A 15,209-nucleotide genomic window follows, 5' to 3' on the forward strand; every position below is an offset into this window, starting at 1 on the left:
GTGCTTTCAGCAGTGTCCCCCAGTGAACACCCCAGCCCTGTGCTGGAGCTGCCTGTTCATACTGGGATGTGCTGGCCCCAGGGACGGGAGGGTGGTGCTGCACTTTCTCTGCCACAGAAATCAGCCAAGATGATTTCCCCACACTGAGCATCTCCACCCTGGATGGTGTTGCCTCCTCCCACTTCCCCAGGGCGTTTTTTCAGGGGGTGGCAGGTGCTGTGGTTTTTGTGCTGTCCCAGAGAGGACAAATGATCTCCCTGGACTGTCAGAGAATCACAGAATACCCTGATATGGAAGGGACTCACAGAGATGATGGATTCCAACCCCTGTCCCTGCCCAGACCCCCCAGCAACCCCCCCTGTCCATCCCTGGAGCTCTGGCAGCCTCGGGGCCGTGCCCATTCCCTGGGGAGCCTGGGCAGTGCCCAGCACCCTCTGGCTGAGGGAAGAACCTTTCCCTCATCTCCAGCCTGAGCCTGCCCTGGCCCAGCTCCAGCCCTTCCCTGGCTGCTGTCCCTGTCCCAGGGAGCAGAGATCGGAGCTGCCCCTCCAATGCCCCTCAGGAGGAGCTCTAAGAAAGCTGTCACCTCCTTTGGAAGTGGCATTGACACCTTTGTTTGCTGCTCTGTTCGTCCAGGCTCTAGGATAGTGCTTTTAGCTCTCTCCTACCAGGATTTTCATCAGTTGTCCTCAGGATCTCCCATTTGGCTCTCTGTGGTCACATCCTCACCTGCACATGGTGAGAGAGCATTCCTGGAGACCACAGGGCTGGAGGTGCTTGGGAGAGTTCAAACCTCCCTCCCCTCTCACTCATTGACTACAGCTGGATTCCTCCTCTGGGTCTGGGTCTTTCAGCAGAGCAGAGGGAATCCAGAGCAGGCCACTGAGGTGCTCCATGGGCTGGAGTGTGCTCCATGGGCTGGAGTGTGTTCCATGGGCTGGAGTGTGTTCCACAGTGTGCAGAGGCTGAGGCAGTGAGGTTTGTTCAGACTGGAGATGAGAAAGCATCAAAGGGGGAATCTCAAGAAGGCAGAGCCAGGATCTCCACGGCAGGAGAACAAAGACAGCAGACATGAACCACAACAACTTTGGACTGGATATGGGGGAATATTTCACCATGGGGAAGGTCAAACCTGGCAGCAAGTTGCCCAGAGAGGCTGTGCAGCCTCTGTCCTTGAAGGCCTTCAGGACCTGACTGATCATGAAAGAAAATCCCTGAGCAGCCTGGTCTGATCCTGCTTGGAGCAGAAGGTTGAATGAGAGACTTTCAGAGTTCTTCCACCCTCAATTTTCCTGTCGTGCTCTGCTGCTGCAGGTGGGGTGGTTTTCTTTCTCTGTATAGTTTTTCTCTTATTATATCTTCTGTCTGAATTCCTTAAAAAGCCATTTCACTCTTGAAGGAATGTCTTGGGAATGGCTTTGCGCTTTCACTTCAGGAGCATTCAAGATTGTTTCCATTTTCTGGTGGCTTGGGGGATTTTTCACACCCATGATTGATAGTGTGCCACATGCAGCAGCTACACGAGCACTTAAGTTGCAAAGCAAAGCAACTCCAACCCACAGAAATGCCACAAGTGACACAGCCCACAAAACCATAACTGTGCCTTCTTATCCATATTCAGGCTGCAGGGTATTTAATTACGAGATCCCAGATTATCAGCACGCACTCCTGCCTGCTTCGGTGGAGGAGGAATGATGTGTCTGGAATGACAAAGCTGTTCAACACTTTCTTTTCCTTGGTGCTCGTTCAGTGAATCACAGGATCCTGCACGTCCAAACCTTGATAGGACCCGAGCTGGAGCTGGGCCAGGGCAGGCTCAGGCTGGAGATGAGGGAAAGGTTCTTCCCTCAGCCAGAGGGTGCTGGGCACTGCCCAGGCTCCCCAGGGAATGGGCACGGCCCCGAGGCTGCCAGAGCTCCAGGGATGGACAGGGGGGATTGTTGGGGGGTCTGGGCAGGGACAGGGGTTGGAATCCATCATCTCTGTGAGTCCCTTCCACATCAGGGTGTTCCATTCCTTCTGTCCAGTTCTATTCCATCCTTGTGCTGAGCCAGGCAGAAGGATCCTGTGTCACTCTTGGCATGAGCGGGACAGGAACCCCCAGCTCTGTGCTGACAAGGGAAACCATCAGATGTGTTAGAGTTATTTCTGCCTTCCTCCATGCAGCCTCTGCTCCTCTCACCTCTGCTCCACCCACCCATCTTCCTCTAGAAAATGAGTTTTTAATCCCAGGGATAGGTCCTGGGACACTCCTTTGCAGTGAGGGATGGGGCTGTGGGGCAGTGCTGGGTGTGGATGTGTGGGCAGAAGGATGCAGACCCCCAGTGCTGGGCCAGCAGAGCAGAACAGGGAGGTGACCAGAACCTGGCACCGAGATCTCCTTGCCCTCTGGGCTCCCAGAGGGCACCCAGGGCAGCTGCAGCCAAGGGTGTGGGCCAGACCCTGCTGTTGTCTGTGCAGAGCAGTGCCTGTCCCGGGGCTGGGGCTGGCAGCAATGCCAGAGCTGTGCAGCTGCCTGGCACCCGCTGGCCATACGGGCATGCATGGGAGCGTGGGACACATGTCCTGCCTGCCTGGCACCGAGCCTGGCAGGCCAGCTCAGGGCAGGAGCCAGCTGTCTGCTCCAAGCCAGGAGCGGGCAGGGAGCTGGCTGCACTCCACTCGGCGGAGAGCAATTGAAAAATCGCTGGAAGGCTTCCACTGAAGTGAAAAAAAAAAAAAAAAAAAAAAAAAAAGAAAAAAAAAAAAGGTGTCAGTGAAAACTTGTTTAGTCAAACGGGCTTCCCTGGCACGAGGCTGGAGCTGGGCACCTCCTCACTTTGCCGTGGTTCTTGGCCCGTGCCAGGCAGGCGGGCACAGGAGGGAGCAGGGGGAGCTGGCCCTGGCAGAGCTGTGGGAGCCACACTCGAGGCCAAGCAGCCCCCTACAGCAGGGACAGGGACAGAGGAGCACAGGACAGCCTGCTCTGCCACTTACTGATTTTTATTTATTTTTTTATTAAGTGCAAGTGTTTCCTAGCGCTCAGCATCACCCTGGGAGCAAAGGGGCAGGAAGGGGAAGGCCTTTCCCCAGAGCTTCTCCCTCTCTGTGCACACACTGCCTGTCCTCCCTGCAGTGCCCTGTGTGCCCACCACACCCTGCCCACCTGCCCACCACACCCTGCCCACCTGCCCAGCTCGGTGAGGGCTCCCAGCACCACAAAGAACCAGAGCACTTGCTGCTGGGCCCCCAGAATCACACACCCCCCCAAAACTTGGTTGGATGACAGGTCCTTTCCAGGGGATAAGGCTCTGAATCCAGGGCTCAGCATGAGGAGGGCTCCAGGTCCTTTTCTGTTCTGTGGGGCTCAGAGCCAGCCCAGCCCTTCAGGCTGCTCAGGATTGAGAAACTTCTCCTGATTGTCACTGGGTTGTACCGACAGCAGTTGAGGTGTCTCCCTCCATGCAGGATCCTCTGGGATTTTCTGTGGGAGGAGGAGTCTCCAACCCATTTCCACAGCCCCTCGTGCTGGACACCATGTCCTGGGGGATGCTCCCACACAAGATGTCTTCTGAGGCCTGGAAAAACACCAGCATAGCTTTGGTAGCCCAATTTTGTACTCAGATTTTGTAGCCCAATTTTATAGCCCAGTCAATGACTCGTGCCCTGGGAGCTTCCTGCTTCATCCCCCACCCCAAACCTGCAGAGCTTTCAGCAGGCAGAGCCCCCCTGCTAAAAAATGCCTCCTGCTTGACCAATAAAGGCACCAGCTGCCTGCCAGAGCCCTCACCTCCCTGCACCCCCTGCTCCAAGGAGGTTTCCCTCTCTGCTCCATGACCCCCATCAGCATCCACACCATCAGCAGGGACAAGCTCCCTGCAGACAGAAGCTTGGAGCAACCCCTGCCCAGGGCCAGGGGCCAGGCAGGCTGGGCAGAGCCTGGATCAGCCAAGCAGATGGGCTCAGATGCCAGCAGCCAAGAGGCCATGGAAATACATGTCATATTTGCAGGACAGGATTCCCATCAGCGTGTCTCCGTCTGGCTGGGCATGTTCTGTAGGCAGGGGAATGCTCAGCTGCTAATCCATGTAATCCTGCTCTAGGCTGGATTCATTTAAAAAAATAAATAAGTGGCTGAGAGCAGTTTTTGGACCATCTGACTCAATTGCCAGGCTCTGATGGTGAGAGGCAGAACCACAGGAGTCTTATTTACATTGATTTTCATGGAATGTGCTGCTTGGATCAAGGAATTAAAGGACTACAAGGCGAGGGTAACCTGCAAATCAGGCGAGGGCATCCCAGTCGGCACACGGGATGTAAAAGCTGATTACCACTTGCCTGGGCTTTAACCTCTGTTTGCTGCACCATTTTCATATTTACATCCAGAGCCCGGGCATGCATACAAATGAAACAAGTTGCTAGGCCCAGTCTTGGAAATTTTGGTCAAAGAACAGAGCAACACTGGAATAAAACACCCAAACTGTATCCTACACAGGAGCCTCCATCAGTGTTTGCCCCATGATGCAGCAATGGGGGTTCAGCAAATCTGCTGGGTGCTGGAGCATCCCCCAGGAGGGCAGGATCCTCTGGAGCATGTGGAAAGCAGCCATCTGTAGGTGTGAGGGAGAGATTTCTCACCCTGGCAGCCTTGGACAAGTTCTGGGTGACCCAGGCAGCCACCTCAGAGGTGTCAGCTCTGTTCTCCTGGGGCAGGACCTGCTCTTGGCAGGACCTCTAGGGTGTGGACCATGGTCTGGTGGGTGTCAACATCTTCCCCACCCCAGGATGACCTCGGGAAGGGCAGCACCCAGTCTGGCTGATCTGTGCTACAGAAAATAATGTATCATCTCCAAAGCAACTTTGCTTTTCTCCCAGGAGAAAGGCGGCCGTGGTCGTCAGGAGGAGCCAGGGCCTGAAGGGACTTGTCCCCATCAGACACCTTCAGCTGGAAGCCAAGTTTCTGTGATGATCTCAGGGCCAGATTCACAGCAGCAGCAGAGACACACACCCCAGCCTGCTGAAACTGGCAGGAGGCAGAAGCCAAGAGGCTCCTTGCAGAAATTCACCCGTGGCTCTGGCAGCCAGGGATGATCCAGGTGCTCTGCCCGTGTCTCCAGGTGCGCTGCCAGTGCCCGTGTCCACCCATCCCCAGTGTGGGAAATGCCTGACCCAGATTCAGGCCTCATTAGCAAGTCAAGTTCCTCGTGAAAAGCAGGTTCTTGATGCTGCATCTGACCATGAGTAACTCCTCGTGGTTGCACAACCCCTGCCTGTGCCATCTCGCTTCCCTTTCCATCCTGATGAAACCGAAGCCCAGGCATCACCCTCGGCTGCTGCTGGCAGGTCCCCGTGGCATGTGGGCAATGCCAGACTGAAGACACCTGCAGGACTGGGGCCACTAGGTTTGCCAGGTCAGGAAAACCTGTTTCCCAGGTGAAATACCCTTCCTTTATAAAGAAACAGGTCCTGTTTCTGAACGCCCCTCAGCAGAGCCCTCAGATGAGCCCTAGAGCTGTTTGGCTGCAGGTTGGTTATGGGGAAAGGCAGGAGAGCCTGGAGGAGGACAAGGCAGTGTCAGGATGCACATTGGTGTCTGGCACATGGAAAAAGTGTGGGGGGTGTAGGAGGATGGAGAACCTGCCCTGTTGGGAGTTTCCCCTGAATCCTGGCCAAATATAATCTCACAGGAATTAGCCTCATTGGTGCCAGAGGTGAGAACATCTCTGCTTGTTTTGGACACCTCTGACTGGCCTGCAAAGAGAAGAGCTGGCAGGAGCAAGGTGTCCTGGTCACATGGAGAGACAAGGGGGACATAGGGCAGGCTGGGGGACATAGCCCTGCCACCCCCCTGTCTGTGTGCAGGGACATCCACCAGCCCCAGGCTGCTGCTCTGATGCCTCCTGCTTGTAAGATTGGCACAGACTGACAGGTCCTTGTCCCTCATTAACAAAGAAGTCATTGTATTGCCACCAGGATCAGCAAATTGCATTAATTACCCACAGGAAACCAGTGCACAGAGCCAGCAACACGAGGCACAGGACTCACAGCCCCAGCGTGGCTCTGGCTGCCCCAGGCATGGCTGTGCCCCTTGGAGCACTGAGCTGTAGAATCACTGGGTGGATTGGCTTAGAAGGAACCTTAAAGCCCATCCTGCTCCAGCACAGCCATGGCCTAGGTCTTCTGGAGGCCATGGAAGATGCTGCACATGCCCATGGGGCCCTGGGACAGCCAGAGTGACTGCAGTGTCACACGGGGGATGGAGTGTGGTGTCCCTGTGCTTGCTGCAGGGTGTGGGAACTACCACGAGCATCCCTCTGAGGCCACCCAGGCCCTTCCCAAACAGTGGCACGTGAACAAAGCTTGCAAGACACTCAAGGCAAAGGGTTTTTGCTGGCCCATCTTGTAGATGAAGCTTGACAGAAGTGTCCTGTGGCAGGTGAGTGGCCAAGCACATCTTCCATCCCTTTGTCTTTGCTGGACCGTGGCCTCATCACCCCTGGGAGGGATCAGAGCTCACAGCCATGGGGAGCACAGAGCAATGCTGGTGTCCCACCACACACACAGAAAACACTCAACACTGCCCAAAAACTGAGCCACAGGCACTCAGCAGCTGCATGTGCCCTGGAAAATGCACATTGTGGGAGTGCTGGAGCTGATCCTCAGAGCAAAGTCTCACTGCAGGGACCCCAAAGACTGCAGGAACATGCTCCCCCCACGAGGAGCAGAGCAAGGCAGCCCCCCTCTCATTGCCTGCTGCCCAGTGGGACACCTTGAAAGAGAAACCTATTTCCTCTCACAGCAGCACCTGTCAACTGCAAACCTTTCACTGCCTGGTGATTTAGCTTCCCTTCTGCTCCGAATTAGGGAATAAAAAGCAAAAGTTTTAATGTAATGGAAGCCAGCGCAGTGGCCTTGCAAGTTGTTAAAATTTAAAAAGGCAACAATAAATCTGCTGAGCTAAGAAGAGCTCTCAATGAAAAAGGGTAGATTTGTTTTCTCTTTATTATCTTGCAGGTGATTTTCAGGGCTCGCTGGTATTTTATTTTTTGTTAATTGTTCTCCTTTCTGAACCGAGGGCCCTGTCACCCCCCCCCCAGAGCCCAAGCAGGCAGGAACACCTGGCAGGGGAATGGCAGCAAGGTGAGAGTTAATTCCACACCTGCCTTCCCAGGGGAGGCTCACCCTGCTGCTGGCTCAGATGCTGTTTCTTACCATCCTCCTTCCCCAGATCAATCTGAGATGTTCAAGGTCATGTGTTCTGTCCCAGGGAGACCTGAACTGCAGATCTTGGAGCTGTTCTCAGTGATGGGGCTGCACCCCAACCTTTCCTGCTGCTGCTGCTGGACACTGGGGGTGCACAGCTCCCCTGGTCCTTCCTTGGAGGGCTCATGGAGCCAACCATTCCTAAATTTCCATCTCCCACCACAGTTCCCAACTTTCCAACCCCAGCCCAAACCCTTCCCTGGGCATGACTCTCCCTGGGCCAAGCAGGGCTCAGCCTGGATGAAACCAAGGTGGGGGTCCTGCTGTGGTTGGGGTCCCCAGCTGGACGGTGCTGTCCTCTCTCAAATCCCCCATCCCACCCCCTCCTCTCCCAGTCCTGCACGTGCTGGTTCCCCTGAGCCAGGCAGGGGACAGCTGGTGGGAAGGGATTCGAGCTCTGGGATCTCACCCAAAGCTGCTGAGCAGCAGGAGGTGGGGAAGCAAGCTGGGAAAAGACAGGCGGTGCTGAAGGCTCATCTCCTCCTCCTCCTCCTCCTCCTCCTCCTCCTAGGAATATCCTGTTCATCCATTCATTTCCTGCTCTCTGAGACCTGACAGCCAAAGCTGGAGCAGAACGTTCAGTGTCAAGGAGCACAGAGCACCAGACCCCAGAGAGCAGCTCCAGGTGTGGTCACCTGGAGAGCTGCAGTGCAGAGGAAGGTACAAGGGAGGAAACAGGCTGGAAAGGTAGTTGGGATGGACAAAGTGGGTGTGGGGATTCACCACCTTCTTCAGGACCAAGGACACAGTTTAAAGTTCACCCGAGATTACAAAGCAGGTGGCTTCACAGTCTGCATCAGTCAGGGGACAAAATTTGGTGTTTTCTGGAGGAAATTGGTCTAAAAAGGCCTAAGAAGGAAAAATTACATGTGTGTGATTGCTTACTTAACCTCACTCGATCAGGAGCTCTGGAATTTAACATCCCTTATTTAATTGATCAGATGAAGAATGCTCACAACACTGCCCAAAATCAGCAGCTCCCTTTGGAGAGCACTGAGGTGAAGCCTTCATCCTCCTGGATATGAACCTATGAACTCCAGACATGCAGGTAAATAACACCATGGAGGTTTAACCACAACCCCAGGGATTTATCAGCACTGAATTTACCACAAGCACTGGGAGAAGCTGCCAGCAGTTCTGGGTTTCCAATCCCAGGGAGCCCCAAGCACCAGCCCAGCACGGGAGGTTGTCATTGGAGATGGCACAAAGGGTCAGGAGCAGGTGGCTCTGAGCATGGGGTACATTTCCATCCCAAAACTGCTGCCTTAGGATTTTAGATTTTATATTTTCCATCTGTTTGTAACCCTGCAATTCTTTAGTGTGTAACTCCAAACTCCAGATCCAGTGTGAGCTGCTGCTTTCCCATTTTATTCAGACACAACAATTCCTCTCCAGGCTGGCAATCAAGGACACCTCACTGCCTCAGGCCTGAGAGATGGGAACAAAAGTGAGTTGGGGGAGCAAACCTGGGGTAAATGACTTCATTACCTGGAGCTGGAATTGGAAGATTAACCCCCAATATGGAAATGGACCAAACTTATAAAAGTGTGAAAACCTGTGACCCATTGTCCATTTTGGGTGCAGCCCCTGGGGGGCTTTGTCTGCCCTGAAGGCCCTTCAGTAAATATAACCTCTTTTTATTCCCTTAATTTTGTCTGGCCTGTGTTTTTAGGTAACCCAAAAAAGCATCAGGTTCACCTGTCCCAGGTGGGTGGGAGCTCCCAGGTTTCCTGTGGAGGATCTGAAGAGCCAACAAATCTTGTGTGCTCCTCCTGCAGTGGGTGCTGGGGGCACAGGAGGCAGTTCTGGGGTGTCCTTGGGCAATGAGGACCAGGAACAAGACTGGGATGCCCCAAATGATGGAAGGCAGAGTTTGGGATGAGGAGGGGGAGATGAGAAAGGCAGGGACACAGAGGGCGTGCAAAGGAATGGCAAAGGGGACAGAGCAAGGCAAGGACTGGTGGAGGAGGTCACTTTGAGGTGCCTTTTGAGGCTCCCACCTGCTCTCCCAGCACTTGCCCTGCATCTGTGAGCAAACCAGGGCTGCCCCAGCTCTGGACAGGTTCAGAGAAAACAATCCCACGGTATCCCATGCCACCAGCTCAGCCAGCACCCCTGGGCTCTCCCCTGCTCCGTGGGGTTTGTGTGCCCCATGGGGGAGCAGGAGGCTTCTGGAGAAACCAGAACCTTCCACCATGTCCAATGGATCCAATGCCAGCTGTCTCCAAGACATCTCTTCTGCTGCCAGCCCAAGGCTGTGTTACATAAAGACCCTGGCAGGCCTGAGCCTTCAGCCACATCCCAGCACAAGCCAGTCCAGATTTTTACATTTGTGTGAAAAATTGATTGGTGCCTTGCCAATACTGGGAAGTTCAATTCTAAGACTGGAAGGGGCAGCAAATTTTGGGTTGAAGGGGTTGTTTTCATTCATGAACTGTCGTTAAAGTCTCCAAACAGTGACAGTGATACCTGGTAGCAGCTCAGCAGATAACACAGGGCTGTGCTGCTGTGTCACCTGCCTGTCCCCCTGCTGTTATCTGCACTTCTCCCAGCCACCCAGCTATCTGATCAGAGGGCCCTGAACTCCCAAAACTGCTGCTGTTGACTTCTTAAATAATATCCAGAGCTGCTCATCGACTGCAAGGTGCCCCCCCCAGCGCCCTGAAGGACTCAGGTGATCAGGGGCTCTGTGCAGTGTCACACAAACGCCGGTGGCAGCTCCTGCCAGCGTCTTGTCATCAGCATCTTGTCATCAGCATCTTGTCATCAGCCATCTGCATCCACAGGCACCCAGACAAACCCTGCAGCCAGCCCCTCACTCCCCAGCCTTCCTCCTCCCTCCACGGGGATTGTGCCGGGGGATGCAGAGCAGGGAGGATGTCACTGCAGCACCAAGCCACGAGTGACTCCCAGCTCTGTTGGGGACACGAAGTTGTCCCTCCCTGCTGATCGTGGAGCCATGGCTCAGCTTGCTCAGCCCTCAGGGATGGAATGCTGCAGGGCTCCGTGCAGTGGTGCTGTCTGGGGCTGGGGGCTCCCCTGAGGTGGGCCAGGGTGATGTGCTGCAGGCAGCCCAGGCATGGTGGGAGCATGGGACACAGGGAAGGGAAGTGTCCTCTGGAAACCACCACCATGAGCTGCTTCCCAAAGCCATGTGTGCAGGGCCAAAGCTACCAGGACCCCACCCTGGACCTGTGAACAGGTCTGCATCAAGGAAAGCTGCACAAAATGGGGGATTTATCATGAAAAATCTTACAGGCACACACAGAGCAGGGATCACCTGCATGGAGAGAAGAGGGGATCCCACAGCAGTTGGATTGTACCCACCACTGTGAAGCTGCAGTTGGTCCCACAACACCTGTGACCCCACACCACATCCCAGCTCCCCATCAGGGACCTCCACTGCTGAATCCTGCTGATCTCTGGTCCCCAGCCCAGGACTCATGAGCATCCCTGTGTCCCCTGGTCCCCACTCCAGCTTCCAGGCAGCTCTTGTTACACTCATCTTTCAGCTCTCCCTCTTCCCTTGTTTCTGGACTGGGAAAAAGTGACAACAAAAGCTGAATTTTCCAGGGAGTTACCTGATTCCAGAAATGGAATCCTTAAGAAAGGCACCAAACGTTGCAACAGAATAAAAAGGTTTCATCCATATTTTTTACTCCAGGAGCACCAGTGGTTGGGGGAAGTGGGGAGAGAGCAGGCCTAGGAGGCAGCTTAGCTGGGATCAGCCCCCTCCATGTGCACATAATGGCATGGCACGAAGGCAAGTGAGCTAAAAATTAAAGCCTGGCAGATCCTGCCAGGAACGACTTGGAGGAGCAGCTTGCTAATGGTGTAAAAGCTGGTAATAAAAGCTTTTTCAAATACATCAGAGGCAAAGAGCCTGCCAAAAAGTCTGCAGGGCCAAGAGATGGTGAAGATGTAAGAGAAACATTCGGTGAGGAAAAGGTCACACAGATGAATTATCTGCATCATCGTTCACAGGGAGAGCTGCAGGAGTCCCAGTGCCAGAGCAGTTCTTTGGGGATGGGGATCTGGGAAGCATTTCAAACTGAAACATCCATCAGAGGCAGGAGAGAATCACCAGAACCAGGTGGATTTAGCTCTGGAGGTCTGAGAAACCCAGTGGTGAAACCCCTGAACAACTGAGCAGTGATTGCTCATGGTGCCAGCAGTGGGGAGGGCAGAGGTGGCACCTCCTGAGAGCGGCCAGGGAGGTGACCCAGGCAAGCAGAGCAGGGTCAGAGCAGGCCTGTGCTGATGGGGAATGCAAGGCTTGGGGCATTTGCTCTATCAGTTTATTAGAGTGAGTTTCCAGCACACAAAGCTGGAAATGTGCTCTCAGCACTGCAGCACACCCAGCCCGAGCCTCTGCATTGCTCACAGAGGAGGAGGAGGAGGAGGAGAAGGTGATGCCAGCCCCAATTCCTCAGCCAGAGCAGCCTCTGCCAGAGCTGGGCATGACCCTTCAGCCCCTGGGGTGGCACAGCTGCCCTGCCTGAGCTGCTTCCCCCAGACAAGCTGAGCTGTGCCTCGCATGTTCTGCTCTCCCACTCCTCATGGGCAAACCTGGATGGGCAGAGATCCCAGAGCTGCTGGGGTTTGTAGGATGAGTCCAGCCACGAGCTGCTGGGAAATAAAACTGCAGGTAAAATTCAGCACCAATGAATACAAGGAATGCACACGGGAAGGAACAAGGATACAAATGCATGCAAGGATGGAGAAGCTGTGGCTGCCCCTGGACCCCTGGAAGTGTCCCAGGCCAGGCTGGACAGGGCTTGGAGTAACATGGGATACTGGGAGGTGTCCCTGCCCATGGTGGGGGGTGGAACAACAGGAGCTTTAAGGCCCCTTCCAACCCAAATCATCCCACGATTCTGTGATGACTCTAAATTGCCTCCTACTTCTGAGGGAAGCAGGCAGAGAGTGCAACAAAACCCAGCCATGGCCCAGAGGGCAAAGGGAAGGAAAGGACCCGAGAACAGAACCCAACACATCTTCCTGCAACTGCTACACACAGCGAGCCTCAGAAAGGGAAAGAAAAATGGGGAGGGCACCAAAATGCAGAGCTGGGGATTAGGGGATGGATGACCTCCACCCAGCTGGAAAGAAATTAAGTTTCCTGTGGCTGGGGAAGGTGTGAACCAGTGGTTTCCCAGCAGCCTGTAAACCCTCAGCAGCCCCGGGAGGGGAGCATTGGTATTTCTCACACTGCAGGAGCTTAGATTGCCCCATGGACACATGGGGCCAAACCAACCCACCTGTAATCACCCTGTGCTATTCATGGCCACAATTCATGGCATTGGAAATGGTCTTTGGGCTCAGACTGGCGTTAGGAACCAGAGGAACACAGGATCACAGGCAGATTTCAGCTGAAAGGGATATTTGGAGGTCTCTGGTCCACCCCAGTCTCCAGTGGCAGCTGCAAAGCTACAGAAGGTTGGCTGGGGCTCGGCTCACTCAGTTCTTAAAAATCTCTGTAATGGAGGCACCATCTCCCTGGGGCACTGCTGCAGCTCTGTGCTGCCTTTGTGGTGAGGAACACGTTCCTCACATCCCCGTGGCATTTCCCCTTTTGCAATGTGTGTCCCTTTGCATCTGCACTGTCCCTGCACACCTCTCATGGTGCCTGGCTCCTGGGTCACTCCTTTCGAGCTCTGTTTTCTGCCAGCTGGCCCAGCCTGGTTCCCCCATCCTGGGTTATGTTCTGAAGCCCCCTGAGCGTCCTGATGGCTCTCTCCACCTCTCCTGCACTGAGGGTCCAAAACAGAAATGTCACCCCAGGGCCAGACAGGGGAACCTCACCCCAAACGTTCTGGCTTTGGTCCTGCTGGTGCAGCCCAGCAGAGCCTCAGCCTTCACCACTGCAGTGACACACTGGGATGACAGGTCCATGCCACGGGGTGGCCCAGATGTGACTTTCTCAGGAAGTCCAGAAGCTGCTGCTTTAACAGCAAAGGTTCCTGTCTGCACGGCCCAATTCCTTTGCCAGGCACCCACCCATGGCTGTTTTTGCAGGTCACAGCTCATGCCAAGCATAGAGAGATCAAACATCTGCCCACAGTGAGGTTCTGCAGCTGTGGGGGAACGTCCAGAATCTCCTGTCACATTGGTCAGGCACAGAGACTAATGAGTGAATTAACAAACCACTTGAGTTCTTTGTTCTTTAGCCTTTTCAAAGGGCACTGAGACAGTGAAGCCCTGCCCCAAGAGCTTGGGTGCAGCCTGGGCAGAGCCCTGAGAGTGCTGGGGGTGGGTTTGTGACCTATGTGTGCTGTCCCAAGAGCAGCCACACAGTTCCTTAGGTGGGGAACGCCACAGGCGTGGTCTGTGCTCTGGAAACACAGGTGGGTTTGGAGCCAGCTCGGGGCTCTGCTTGTCCTCAGCCCTGCCAGCCTGGCAGCCCAACCCCTGCCCTTGTCACAGTCCTCTGGCTTCTCTGTCTCTGTCCACGAGAAGAGAAAAGCCTGGAGAGGAGGAGTCTCAGGGGGACTTTCTACAATAAAAGGAGGGTCTGGATGGGGCATGTGGGGCTCTGCTCCCAGGGAACAGGGACAGGACACAGAGGAACAGCCTCAAGCTGTGCCAGGGGAGGTTTAGGTTCGATATTACAAAAAAATCCTTCACTGAAGGAGCTGTCAGTCCCTGGCACAGCTGCCCAAGGCAGTGGTGAATTCCCCATCCTTGGAGGGATTCTGCAAGATGTGGGGATGTGGCACTTGGAGACATGGGTTAGTGGTGCAGTTGTCAGCGTTAGGGAGATATTTGGATTTGATGATCTCAGATGTGTCTTCCAACCTAGACAATTCCAGGATTCCGTGTTTCTGTAAGAAAATGGTGCAACTTGCAGTAAAAGCCCCAGAGATGACACCTGGATGAGGACAGCTCATGGTCCCCAGGGCACAGGGACAAGCTGGGAGCGCCCAGCCCTGGGGACATTGGAAGGGTGAAGCTTTTGGGGCTCTCAAAGGGGCCTGGATGGGGACCTGCTCATGGAGGAACCCCTGCAGATCTGCTTGGAAGGGTGAGGAAGGGGTGAGGAGGGTGAGAAGAGCCCCCAGGCAGCCCAGGGGCAGCCCAGCTGTCTGACACCAGGGCTTGAAGCAGGGATGCAGCTCCGAGAGCAGAGCCCTGGGCCCAGGCTGCTGTGCCAAGTCCCTGAGCTGAAGGATGGAGAGCAGTGCTGCGAGGCGCCAGTGCAAACCACAAGAAAGCCAGGCTGGGCTTCTTTGTAGCACTCCAAGCTTGACAATTAATGCGTGCAAGCCACTGAATTATAGGCTGGAGACACTGGGAGCCCAAATGGCAGCTAACGAGTGCTGTTGATTGGCTTTCCGGAGGCCATGGAGACACAGACACTTATTCTTAGAGACACGGGTCCCACAGGGAGCTGGGCAGACACAGGAGCCTCTCTGCAGCACTCACATCCTCCCTGTCCTGGCAGTCCCCTCGCTGCAGGAGTGAGGCAGGGATGCAGGGAAAGGGAGCATCTCACCCTCACCCACCCCTTTGTTCAGCCTCAAACGTCCCCAATAACTTCATTTGTTCTTTCCATGCCATGAGCCTCCACCCTGGAGGCCTTGGGAGGTGATGCCTTAGGATTTCAGCTTTTATATTTTCCATCTATTTGTAATCCTGCAATTCTTTAGTGTGTAACTCCAAACTCCAGATCCAGTGTGAGCTGCTGCTTTCCCATTTTATTCAGACACAACAATTCCTCTCCAGGCTGGCAATCAAGGACACCTCACTGCCTCAGGCCTGAGAGATGGAAACAAAAGTGAGTTGGGGGAGCAAACTTGGGGTAAATGACTTCATTACCTGGAGCTGGAATTGGAAGATTAACCCCCAATATGGAAATGGACCAAACTTATAAAAGTGTGAAAACCTGTGACCCATTGTCCATTTTGGGTGCAGCCCTTGGGAGGCTTTGTCTGCCCTGAAGGCCCTTCAGTAAATATAACACTTTT

This window comes from Sturnus vulgaris, chromosome 24, assembly GCF_052056855.1.
Source record: "Sturnus vulgaris isolate bStuVul1 chromosome 24, bStuVul1.hap1, whole genome shotgun sequence".
NCBI lineage: Eukaryota > Metazoa > Chordata > Aves > Passeriformes > Sturnidae > Sturnus > Sturnus vulgaris.